We start from the raw sequence: 12,160 nt of genomic DNA on the forward strand, positions 1-12,160 counted from the left end.
GGGGCATTTTCTTAATTAGTGATTGATGGGGGAAGGCCCAGCCCATTGTGGGTGATGCCACCCCTGGGCTGGTGGTCCTGGTTTCTATAAGAAAGCAGGCTGAGCAAGCCAGTAAGCAGCACCACTCCACGGCCTTTGCATCAGTTCCTGCCTCCAGGCCCCTGACCTGTATGAATTCCTGTCTCAACTTCCTTCCACAAAGCATAAGCCCAACAAACCCTACCCTTCCCGTCTTGCATTTTGGTGATGGTGTTGCAACACAGCCACAATAGCCCCAGCTAAAACCGGGAGTCCGTCCCTGATTAGCCCTGAGCGATGGGAGAGGGGAAAGGAAGACAAGTTCTCTGAGCAGCTGAGAATTGAACTGATTCAGCCAGGCGGTGGTAGCGCTCACCTTTAATCCCAGCACTTGATGCAGAGGTAGGCAGATCGCCAGTTCAAGGCCAGGCTGGTCTACAAAACAAGTTCCAAGACAGCCAGAGCTACACAGAGAGACTCTGTCTTGAAAAACAACAAAAAGAAAACAAAAGGAAGAAAAGGAAGGAAGGAGATAGAAAGAAAAAAAGAAAGAAAGAAAGAAAGAAAGAAAGAAAGAAAGAAAGAAAGAATTGAACCAATTCAAAAATGTAAAAATAAGCAGTTTGGCATTCCAGGCAGGGGCATCAGGAAATGCCAAGGTCCAGCCCCAGAGAGAAGGACTTGATGGTAAGGCCATCAAGTACCAGGCCAGACCACAGTACCCACGGGACAGTGAGAAGTGAGGCTTATTTCAGTTCAGGGGTTTAATCAGAGGACCACAAGAAAAGTTATATTGCTTAAGGTTAGGGATGCTGACTTGGGGAGGAGGGTGAGGGTAATAAGCCAGATCCCATATCGAACTCCTGCTTATAGTGGTTGTTTAATCCCGAAAGAAATACAGAACCCTTTAAGTCTCCATCCTTTCACCTATTAAAATGTGCTCAGTGATGCCCAGCTCACGGTTCCTAGGGTTTTGTCAAATAATAAAAAGTCACGTGGTGGAGTGCCATGTCTGACAGGTGGGGGAAGCAGAGGTAGGATCTCAGTCTGTGCTTTCAGAACCACTAAGCCCAGAGGTATCTGGAGAGAGGACCAAAAGGACGGCAGGTGGCAGGGATGAGCCCACTGCTCGATGGCAACACAGGGGCCCTCCCTTCCCATTCCACGGACACGGTGTGACTCCCTTCCCACTCCACGGACACGGTAAACAATACCCGGCAGAAACGGTAGAGTCCAGTTTGAATGGAAGAAGGGGAGAAGTCGGACCATTTCATTCTGACCTCTGACCCACAAAAACATTGTCAAGGAGAGATAGCAAGGGGAAGTGAGCCCTCTCAGGCCTTTCAGTGTTCAAGAGCAAGGAATCCAACCATTGCATGCTATGTTTTTAAAGGTTTGCCTTTCTACATGGACATTATACCTAAGAATGCTAATTAATAGCTAATAATGTTAATTAATTTGGCTGCTTCCAGTGCTTTAACTGTCTTAACTTGCTTGTTCCCCCTCAGACAGATATCAGTATTGCCCCCTTTATATATGGATGATGAAACCAGCCGCTAAGCCATCAAAGGACTTAGCCCAAGTTCACCCAACTAGAAAACAGGTGGAATGGTGGAGACTCTGTAGTTCAGAACAGCAGCTCTCATAAGTAAAGGAGTAGAGAATTCTCCAGAAGGTTCTGGCATTCCTATGGCCAGGGTTGCCCTGGAGGAACGCACACTGTCATGTGAAGGCGCTTGGAAACGGTAAGTCAGAGAAGGGGTCCCTGGGCACCAGAGAGACACAAGACAACACCTCTCTCCATGGAGAACGACTTGGCTCTTCTGGACTGGGAATCTACTTTTTCCATGAAAATGGTACGGCTCCTTAGGCAGGACAGCACTGTCATTCATGAGAGCCACAGCGTGGAGTTGAGGACTCAGGGAGCCAACCCCCCTCCTCTCTTTTGAACACAGTCCACCCCGAGGGGTGTACAATGAAGCTGTATCCAGGCTCGATGTTGCTAGACCGGCAGCTGCTCTGCCTCCCTGTCTGCTCTTAACCCCTTGAACTGTTTTTCCTTAGTCTCAGGGATCCTGCCAACCCAGAAGTCTGGAAGTTCTGTGCAGAAATCCAGAGGTCACGCCATCGGTTTCTCAGCTGCCCAACAGCGTTAGGTTCTGGGAGAGCTTTGTGGGGGAGAAGAGATCCTGCTCAGATCTAGGGAAGGCTGCAACTGGGAAGTGGGGTGTACGATGCCATTCCAACTCAGCCTGGATGTGGGGACCAAAGGGAAAAGAAAGGATTAAACAATGACCCAGTGACGTTCTCTGCAGGGTCTGCTTTACTAGGCTTCCATTTCACGTAAGAGGAAGAGATGTCAAGGTGCAGCTGGAATGAAAGCCACTCCACCACCTAGAAAGTCTTTTTCCAACAGTCACTGCATGGAGATGAGGGGACTTGCAGTGGTTCTCAACCTGTGGGTCGAGACCCTCTCACAGGGGTTGCCTAAGGCCTTTGGAAAACACAGATACTTACACTAACATTCATAACAGTAGCAAAATTACAATTATGAAGTAGCAGTAACAATAATTTTATGGTTGAAGGGGTCACCATAGCGTGAAGAATTCTATTAAAGGGTCATAGCACTGCGCTAGAGGGTATACAGGAGCAACCTTTACCCCAATCCTGCCTCTGCTGGAGGGGGAAGGAACAAGAAGCCCCCTTGCTTTGGATGGGACTGAAATGGAGCTGCAACCCTTTTCTTCTGACTACTGAGCCTCTAAGCCTCTGGCAAGTGCAGCTTCTTCTGACAACGATAGATTTTGCTTGAGGCAACAATTTATGGTGAATCCAGAAACACCAAGTTGAAAACCTGACTGTCTGAGAGGCCAACTTCCCTCAGGTCCCCCAGGGAGTCATTAAAGGTCTGTGTCTTCATTCCCTCCAAAGTGGAAGAGAGGGGTAATGATTCTGACCTACCTCGCCAGAGTGCTGTAAACAAGACTAGCCAAGGAATGCGAGCACTGGCACTTCGGAAAGGAAAAGACACTTTGCAATCATGAACATGGATTTCTGCTTTTATCTTCCACAGTCTCAAGCAGAGAGCGAGCGCCCACATAGCTGTGGGGACAGAAGCTACTTCTGGTTTTTGAGATGAGGTACAGGGAAACTCAGCTGTCAAGGCCATCCAAGCTGCCTTGGAGCTCCTGGCCACTGGAGACAGTTCCAAGCTGACGATTCTAAATGCATTCGGGTCCACTTAGCTTTCTAAAGACTAAATCACCCCAAACAGGACCTGAGTATGCAGCTCCAAGCCAGGAACCCAGGACGGAAAGGGCTGGAACATCTCTGAGGCTGCTGCTGACTTGTCTTGAGAAATCAAAACAAACCTTTTTCTTCAAAGCCTCTACTTGTGTTCATCATCCTTCCCCGAACAGTCAACTCCTGGAGGACTGCAATTGCAGGGAATGTATTTGTAATGGACTTTCTGGGGTTGGAGACATGCCTGGGAGGTGGAGAGCTTTGGCTGTTCTTCCAGAGGTCTGGGTTTGATTCCCAGCACCCAATGGGTGGCTCAAAACCATCTGTAACTCCAGTCCTAGGGGATCTGATGCCCTTTTCTGGTCCCCCACAGGCACCATGCAAGTTTAGAGTGCATATAGGCAGGCAAAACACACATACACAAATAAATAAATAATGTTTTTAAAAGTTAAACATTTTCAATGGGCTTTCTGCAAAGGGAGCGGACAAAATAATGTTCTAATGCTCTTCTTGTGAGCAATTGGAAACACTGTTTTAAAATGTTAAGACATCTGTGTTTAAAAACCAACTTTTTTTTAGGGGTGGGGGAGGGAGTTTGAGACAAGGTTTCTTTGTGTACCCCTGGCTATCCTGGAACTAGCTCCCAGAGATCCACCTTGTTGTAAGGAGGATGCTTGTTTGTTTCCCCGGCCCTCCTGCAGCTCAGACCCAAAATAACTACACAGAAACTGTATTATTTAAAACACTGCTTGGCCCATTAGCTCTAGCTTCTTATTGGCTAACTCTTAACATATTAATTTAACCCATCTCCATTAATCTGTGTATCGCCACTTGGCTGTGACTTACCGGCTAACGTTCTGGCATCTCTCTGTCTCTGGTGGGGCTACATGGCTTCTCTCTAACTCCTCCTTCTTTCTCCCAGCATTCAGTTTAGTTTTCCCTGCCTACCTCTATTCCCTGCACAGGCCCAAGACAGTTTCTTTATTAACCAATGGTATTCAGAGCATACCTACTTCTGCCTCCCTGATGCTGGAATTAAAGGCATGTGCCCAGCTTAAAAACCAACGTTTACCTCCAGTGAGCAAATGTTGTTCATTAGGATGTGTGTGGTCATATGAGGGTGCTTATATCCAGGAGCTTCTGAAGGTCTAAATGTCTCTAATTATGCAGGTTGTTGTTACTTGGAGGACGGGATCCCTCCTGCCAATTGTCACCTGCACTCTAAAACACAGCACAGATTTCCCCCACATACCACAGACTCCATGTCAGAAGCATTGCTATGGTCATCACCCTGAGTACTTACTGTAGCACTGTGGTTCCACTCTTAAGGGAGTTTTTGTGGGCTGAGAGTCATCAGGCAAAATAGTCTTTCTTGTGGGAAGTGAGTTCTGGTTTCATGGCTCCCTTAGAGTCTGGAATGTGAGCCATTTGTAAAAAGGAAACAACCCTGAAATGTCGCGTGCTTGCCTCCGTTATTTTAAATGTGTGGGATGCAGTTATGGGCATTTCCTCTGGATGGACAGTTTCCTTTACCCCTGCTCTCTCTTTCCTTCCTCTAGGGCCCAGTTAGCCTGAGGTAGGGGGTGGCTGCTGGGGTCCTGAAGCACACATTTTCAGGGATGAGCACAAGATGGAAATGGGAAGACAGGAAAGAAGAGAAGCAAGGCAAGGCTTCAGGGACCTCGTGGTCCAGGCCAGTAATCCCAGCTATGTAGGAGCCTGAGACAGGAAGCTCACAAATTCGAAACCAGCCGGTGTTCCTTACTGCTGTGGTTTGAATGACTGAGAGGTGTGTGGCTTTGTCAGAGGGAAGAGTGTCGCTGGAGGTGGGCTTTAAAGTTTCAAAAGCCCACGCCAGGCCCCGTGTCTCTCTGCCTGCTGCCTGTGGATGAGGATGCTCTCAGCTACTGCTCCAGCTCCATGCCTGTGTGCTTCCCACCATGATGATAATGGACTAAGCCTCCGAAACTGTAAACCAGCCCCCAAACAAATGATTTCTTCTGTGAAAGTTGCCTTGGTCGTGATGTCTCCACAGCAATAGGACAGTGACTAAGACCGTGACTTTTATGGCTGTTCTTGCTGTTGCAACAGAAATGACTTGGGAGAAGAAAGACTTATTCTGTCACACAGCTGAAAGTGATATGGCTCGTCTCGTGGGGAAGGCATGCTGGCAGATGGTGCCAGTGTGCAGCTGAGAATACTCCACACCTCACATTCTGGTGGAACAGGAAGCAGAGATTGGACAGGAAGCAGCAAACTTCAAGTCCCACCCCCAGTGACTCACTTTCTGCAGTGATGCCCCAATTCCTAAAGGTTCTACATCCTCCTGAAATGGCCCCACCCACTGGAGACCAACGTAGGTTGAAACAGATGCGTCTACAGAAGATTTCACATTCATACCATAATACTGAGCTATAAAGAGAATTTAAGGCCAGCCAGGGCAACTTAATGAAACCCTGTTTCAAAAATAATTTTTTAAGCTAAAAAAGGGGTTTGTGGGAAACCCAAGAGGTAGCCACACCTCATCATCACGCCTCATCAGAGAAGTCTGTCTCTCTTGCAGTAAATGGAGGCCATCACAGACAACCACAACTGGACACAACTCAGAAATCCACCGATCATGGCGGGGGCGGGGGCAGGGGCATAGTCTAACAGATACATCTCCCTCCCAGTTCCAGCATCTATGGCTCAGGGAGCATCATGAAAGGGGGAGGCAGAGAGATGGTAAGAACCACAATACCAGAAAGTCTGCTCCTGTGAAACAGGCTCTCCTACAATCCGCTGTGCAGACAAGACTGCGTCCACATCAATGCACAGGTGATTTAATGTGGAAGTGGAAAAATTTCACTGAGACCCAGCCCTCGACAAAGAACTATAGACAATGATATATTGCTGGGAGAAGGAGGATTAGCCTCTTCCAGGGATGAGCAACCTTACTGGTTGTCCAAAGCAGAGTGGTCAGCCCTCAAACCCCAAATGCATGAAGAACAAAAACAGACTCCATAAGCTGTATTTATATTATTTGTGTACATACACACATGTATCTAATCAAAGAGAAGCAGGCTATCAGCTTGAGAGTTGGAGGAAATCTGGGAGGGTATGAGGCAATAGTTGGGAAGAGCTGACGAGAGGAAGGAGAGTGATGTAATTCTATTTCAATTAAAAACCAATTTAAAATGGGGGACGTGGGGACAGTGGGGCTCGGGAGGAGATTAGAGTGAAGTGCTTGCTGAGAACACACTGAAAAAGGAAGAAGGAATAGTTTCAGGGCAATCTCCCTTACACGCTCAAAAGTCAAGATTAAAAGGGAGCTATAAAGAGGAAGGCAGGACCCAGGAACAAGGGAATAGCCAGAGGCCTTTGGATTGGGAAATTGAGAGAAAAGTCACTAAGAAGCCAGACTAGTAGAGACTAGCTGAGCCTCTGAGTGGACCACAAGATTACAGCTAGCATTCTCTATGTGTAGGAGCGATATTGGTGGATTCAATCAACCATAGCTGGCAAATACTCAGAAAGAAACTGTGTCTGTACTGAAAGTACACAGCCTCGATTTTTCTTCTCATTATTCCCTGCACAATATAGTATATGATTTATAGCTCATTTACATTGCATTAAGCATTACCTAGTTACCTAGAGATATGCAAATATGGAACTATTTTGTGCATACGTAAAGGATCTATATTTCCTTCTTACAGAGCTTTAGAAATATTTTATTTATTACCATTAATATTATCGTGTGTGTGCGTGTATGTAATGTGTGTGCATGACTACATAGTCCGCATGTAGGGGTCTAGGCAAGTTAGTTCTTCCCTACTAACTTGGTTTCCATGGATGGGACTTGGGTCATCAGACTTGGCATCAAATGCTTTTACCCACCAAGCCCTATCTCTGGAGCAAGACTTTGCTTTGGGTTATTATTTCAGTTGTATGCAAGGTAGCCTTCCAGGACACAAGAGGCGTGTAGTCATTCGACTCCATGCTTAAGAAGATGCCTGGTCCCTCTCCTGCGACATTTCATTTCATACTAGATCCTGAACGCTAAGAAACTTGTTCTAGTTGGTGAGGAAAAAGCACAGGAGCATCCATTCTTAAATCAAGACATCAAAGCCAAAACAGGCTCAAGTCTTCCCCGACCTACTACTCATAAGGACCTAAAATTCCAGCTTCTCGACTCGCAGCTCCAGAACCAGTATTTGGTCTGAATCACTGCAGTGTCCGTCTTTGTGTGCCCACATACCTGACATCAGGAACTGCTCCACCCTCCCCGTCATGAGCCCCTCACCCTGTTTGTATCACATGATGTACCCCCGCTGGTGAGAGCTGATACCCAGCTGGACTGGGCTGTTTTTTCCTGAGAATCTGGAGCTGGCACCTAAGGTGACAATAACAGATGGGACCAAAATGACCCAACTGGAGGAGCAGCTTGGTCAGAGTAATTCTGGTTCCAGTGTGATCAGATAAGAAGAATCCGGCTGCATCTTCCACTCTTCCCCATCACATGGTCAAGAGATAGTCATCAGAAAGATTAGGGACACTACACTACCTCACCTGACCTCACCTCCGATGAAAACCTGTCAGACTTGCTGGACATAAACATTACCTGAGACCAGAGAGTCCTGGCCTGGCTGACATATTTTTATATTTTTATTTTTTTTTTATTCTTTTATTTTTTTGGTTTTTCGAGACAGGGTTTCTTTGTAGCTTTGGAGTCTGTCCTGAAACTAGCTCTTGTAGACCAGGCTGGCCTCAAACTCACAGAGATACGCCTGCCTCTGCCTCCCGAGTGCTGGGACTAAAGGTGTGTGCCACCACTGCCCAGCGCTGACATCGTTTCTTACACTGCTGGTCTAGCATGATCTCCAGCACCCAAGTGGAGCTTCACTTTATTTAATTATCCCAGCAATACTACGAATCATCCACGTATCATCATCCAAGGTGTGGAGTAGAAAAGAGAGGCACAGAGAGGTTATACAACACACCCAAAGTCACACAGTATGTGGGAGAGCTTGGGTTTGAACCCAGAAGACACTGGCTGCAGAATCTAGGTTCTTAACCCTCACAAAGTGCCTTTCCAAGGTGTTGCACTGTGCATAACTCCCAGAGTATTGTTCCATGCATTAGCTTCCATCTTTCAAAAGTCTCAACTGCTTGGAGTTAAAATGGTCTTTAGAACAGTCAAACTGTGCTATAGAGATGTGTATTGAAATGGATCTTGGTTTATTGATACAAATTTAAGGTCGATTTTGTTATTTGTATATTTCTGCTCTTTTTTTATTTATTTTTTCTAAACATATGGAACACTTCACGGATTTGCGTGTCATCCTTGCGCAGGGGGCCGTGCTGATCATCTCTGTATCGTTCCAGTCTTAGTATACGTGCTGGCAAAGCGAGCACGCTTCTGCTCTTGATTAAGGTATTGTGATTGTGCAGCTCATTTAAAAATGTAATGTATAATTAAAAATATAGGTTAATAGTTGTCTACAATAGTCAAGATTGTAGTCATGTTAGTTAGATTTTCTAGATATATAGAGATATATTTCAGTTAGTTAAGTATTCTTTAAATCTTTCAGAGATCTTGAGAATATGGCATTTAAATATTTAAAAACTTAAAACTTTTCATGACAATAAGACACCTCTGCTCCTGGCAACACCAATCTACTTCAAGAGGAAGATGGGCATCAAAGAAGCTCCTTATGGAGTTGGTTAGCCATTTGGACAAGAAACTGCTCTTGCCTGGACTGCTGAACCGGACATGCAGGACCTAATGAGAAATGACTGCTGAACTTGCCAAAAGGTGAGATGATCCTTCAGGTTCCTGCTTCATGAAAGGTCTGCCAGACATTCTGCAGGACACAGAAGAAAATGACTGACAAACTGCCAATAAAGGTGGAACTGTCTTTGAAATTTCCTGTTTCATGAAAGAATCTGCCAGATATTATGGGCCTGTAGGCTAAAGATGGATGCCCCAATGGTACAAAGGAACTTTGGGTGACTGTCCAGGCAGTGAGATGTCTTTATCAATTCTAGAGTTTTGGAAGTTGCTTACAATGCACTTCCTGTTTACTTAGGTAATATTATATCCTTCTGGAGTCTTTGATGGACTTGAAGAATAGATAGCTATTATTATAGCTTTCCTTAGTCATGATAAAAGATAAAGTAGATATAAATAAATATTATAACTGTAATTCTTGCTTGATAACTTTTGTTATATGTAATTTTATTATGTTAAAGTTAAAGCCTTCCTTTTTGTTTAAACAGAAAAGGGGAAATGGCGTGGGAGGTCCTTCTGTCTATGTGTTGTTTTTATTGGTTAATAAAGGAACTGCTTTGGGATAGCAGAGCTATAGGAGAGCAGAGCTAGGTGGGGAAAACTAAACAGAATGCTGGGAGGAGGAAGGTGGAGTTAGAGAGAAGTCATGGAGCCGCCAGAGACAGAAATGCTGAAACTTTGCTGGTAGGCCACAACCTCATGGTAATATACAGATTAACAGAAATGGGTTAAATCAATGTGTAAGAATTAGTCAATAAGAAGCTATAGCTAATGGGCCAAGCAGTGATTTAATTAATACAGTTTCTGCTAGCTGGGCGGCCCAGAAGAAGAAGCGGCCTCGGCTAGGACAAACAAGCAGCTCCTCCCACTACAAAATGATGTTACAAGGTCCACACAAAGTCTGAACACAGCTCTGATGTCACTCAACACACGCTTGTTTTCTCTCCTCCCTCTCCCCCTAGGATCCTAGAAGCTACCCCTAGCTATATGACACCCCAAATCACAGACTCCTCCCAGGGTACAGCTTTCATTCATTTCCACAGTTCTGATTCCAAGGAGGAAAGGTCCCCAACACACCAGGCTCCTGGCTCTCACAGCAGGTTTGTGCTCAGGACATGCACAACCAATAACAGTATCAGCAGGGCAGTGGACCAAAGGAACGATCCTGGAGGACGCAGGAAGACCAGTGTGGAAATGCATCCCTTGTGTATGTCCCCCCACAGCTCCTCTTATGAGCATAGGGGAGAAAGTGTTAAATCCACACAGAACTCTCTATCCCCCTTTTCAACTATTCTGTGTCCCACACAGGGTTCTGGACCAAATCAAGTCCTAATGCGTACACGGTAAGCACCTTACCAACTGACCCATCTTCCCAGCCTCTAAGTGATTTTTAAAAATCTATAAATGAATTTCTTTTCTATTTGGTATATTTTTATAGTAGAATATATTTATTGTATAAAAAAGTGAATTTCATATGATATCTTCATACATATCAGTGACATATCTGTCTCCATCCCCAATGCCCCCCCCCCCGCTGGTCTCCTTCCGCTTACCGAATTCTAAACATTTGTCATTTTAAATACACACGAGCACACATACACAGAGTACACACACAATGTGCACTCATGCATTTGATCACACATGTGCACTCAAGCATGTGTGCAATGGACATATGAACACACACAACGCAAAGGAACCAGAGTACACCAATCCACACCCTCTAGGACCATTAACAAAAACAAATTACACACTTATAAGATTTTAAAACCAAATTTGTTTTTGTTTGCTTGTGTTCTCTCGTTGGTTTTTTTTAGACAGGGTCTCTCTATTTAGTCCTGGCTGTTCTGGAACTTGCTCTGTAGACCAGGCTGACCTAGAACACACTGAGATCCCTCTGCCTCTGACTCTGCCTCTGCCTCCGGAGTGCTGGCCCACCAATTCATCTTAAATTCACTATTAAAACTGTCTTTCTCTATAATCCTTAGAAGCCAGTGTTTCAGAAAAGGACAAAAATGTTTGCCCCAGAGCATTTTTGTGACAGTAGAGCTGTGGACACCTACCATGACACAATGTCACTGTAAAGGGACTTCAAATCTAGATCCAAACAACAAACTAACTGCCTGTTGGCTGAACTCTCGGAAGCTACACACCTGGAGGCGCTCTGTATCGCCCACACCCACCACAAGTGTCCAGGAAACGGAAAAGATGAGGCAAGGCGTGCACACTTGCTGTACACTTGCTTTAGAAAACATAAGAATGAGTCAGGTGTGGTAACACATGCTTGTATCCCAGATCGTGAGGCTGCGTCAGCAGGACTGTGAGTTCACCAGTTTGTGCTGTATGACAAGCCTCGCTCTCAAAAGATGAAGAAGAAAAAAAAAAAGCAGTAAGAGGGCTATGATCACTAGCGACATTCCAACTATGGTCAGTGCCATGGTCCTTGTAGCCCCCGCCCCATCTTGAGGATCAGTCAGCTCTGTGCAGGTATGTGCCCTGTGCCCTGTTCCTCAAAGGCTGTTCACTCTCTGTTCCCATCAGACCACATGCATTGCCAGGACTTGACACTTCCCTCCCTCTTGGTCACCCCCTTCCTCTGCACACCAACACTGAATGTTCACACTGAGGGCAGTGGGCATCAGTTGAAGGACCACCATAAACGGCTCACTGTCTTCCTCATGTGTGTTTCCATTTGTTACTTTAGGGAGGATTTTTTGTTTGTTTGTTTGTTTGTTTGTTTAAAGAAGTGTTTTCTTCTTGCTGAGACTTAGAGCTTTCCTGCCTGAGGTTTTCTTTTAAACTCTAAATTGACCATAAACTTTAGAATAAAAGTGTCTATATGTGGTTAAACTGGAGAATCCCTTTCTTCCTTCCTCTCTTTCTTTCTTCCCCCCTCCCCCCTCCCTTTTTTCCCCCTATGTAACAGCCCTGGCTATCCTAGAACTCCCTTTGAAGATCAAGCTGGTCTCAAACTCATAGAGACCCACCAGCCTCTGCCTCCCAAGAGGATCTCTTTCTTACGATGTTTTAAGGTTAAAAGAGCCATGTTCACACTGGTTTACAGCTTCTAACGAACAGATTAAAATCACTTCCACCGACATTAAACCTTGTTTCATCCCTGCCAAGCAGGGA

The 12,160-nt window shown here is 45.5% G+C and overlaps 1 non-coding gene across 1 annotated transcript; it reads right to left on the reverse strand.

The window, feature by feature from the left end:
- Positions 1-8,547: 8,547 nt before the first annotated feature.
- LOC130866130 (U6 spliceosomal RNA) lies at positions 8,548-8,655 on the reverse strand. Its single transcript, XR_009056306.1, has one exon. It is a non-coding gene; the product is annotated as a U6 spliceosomal RNA (small nuclear RNA).
- Positions 8,656-12,160: the final 3,505 nt, after the last annotated feature.

This window comes from Chionomys nivalis, chromosome 24, assembly GCF_950005125.1.
Source record: "Chionomys nivalis chromosome 24, mChiNiv1.1, whole genome shotgun sequence".
Classification (NCBI taxonomy): domain Eukaryota; kingdom Metazoa; phylum Chordata; class Mammalia; order Rodentia; family Cricetidae; genus Chionomys; species Chionomys nivalis.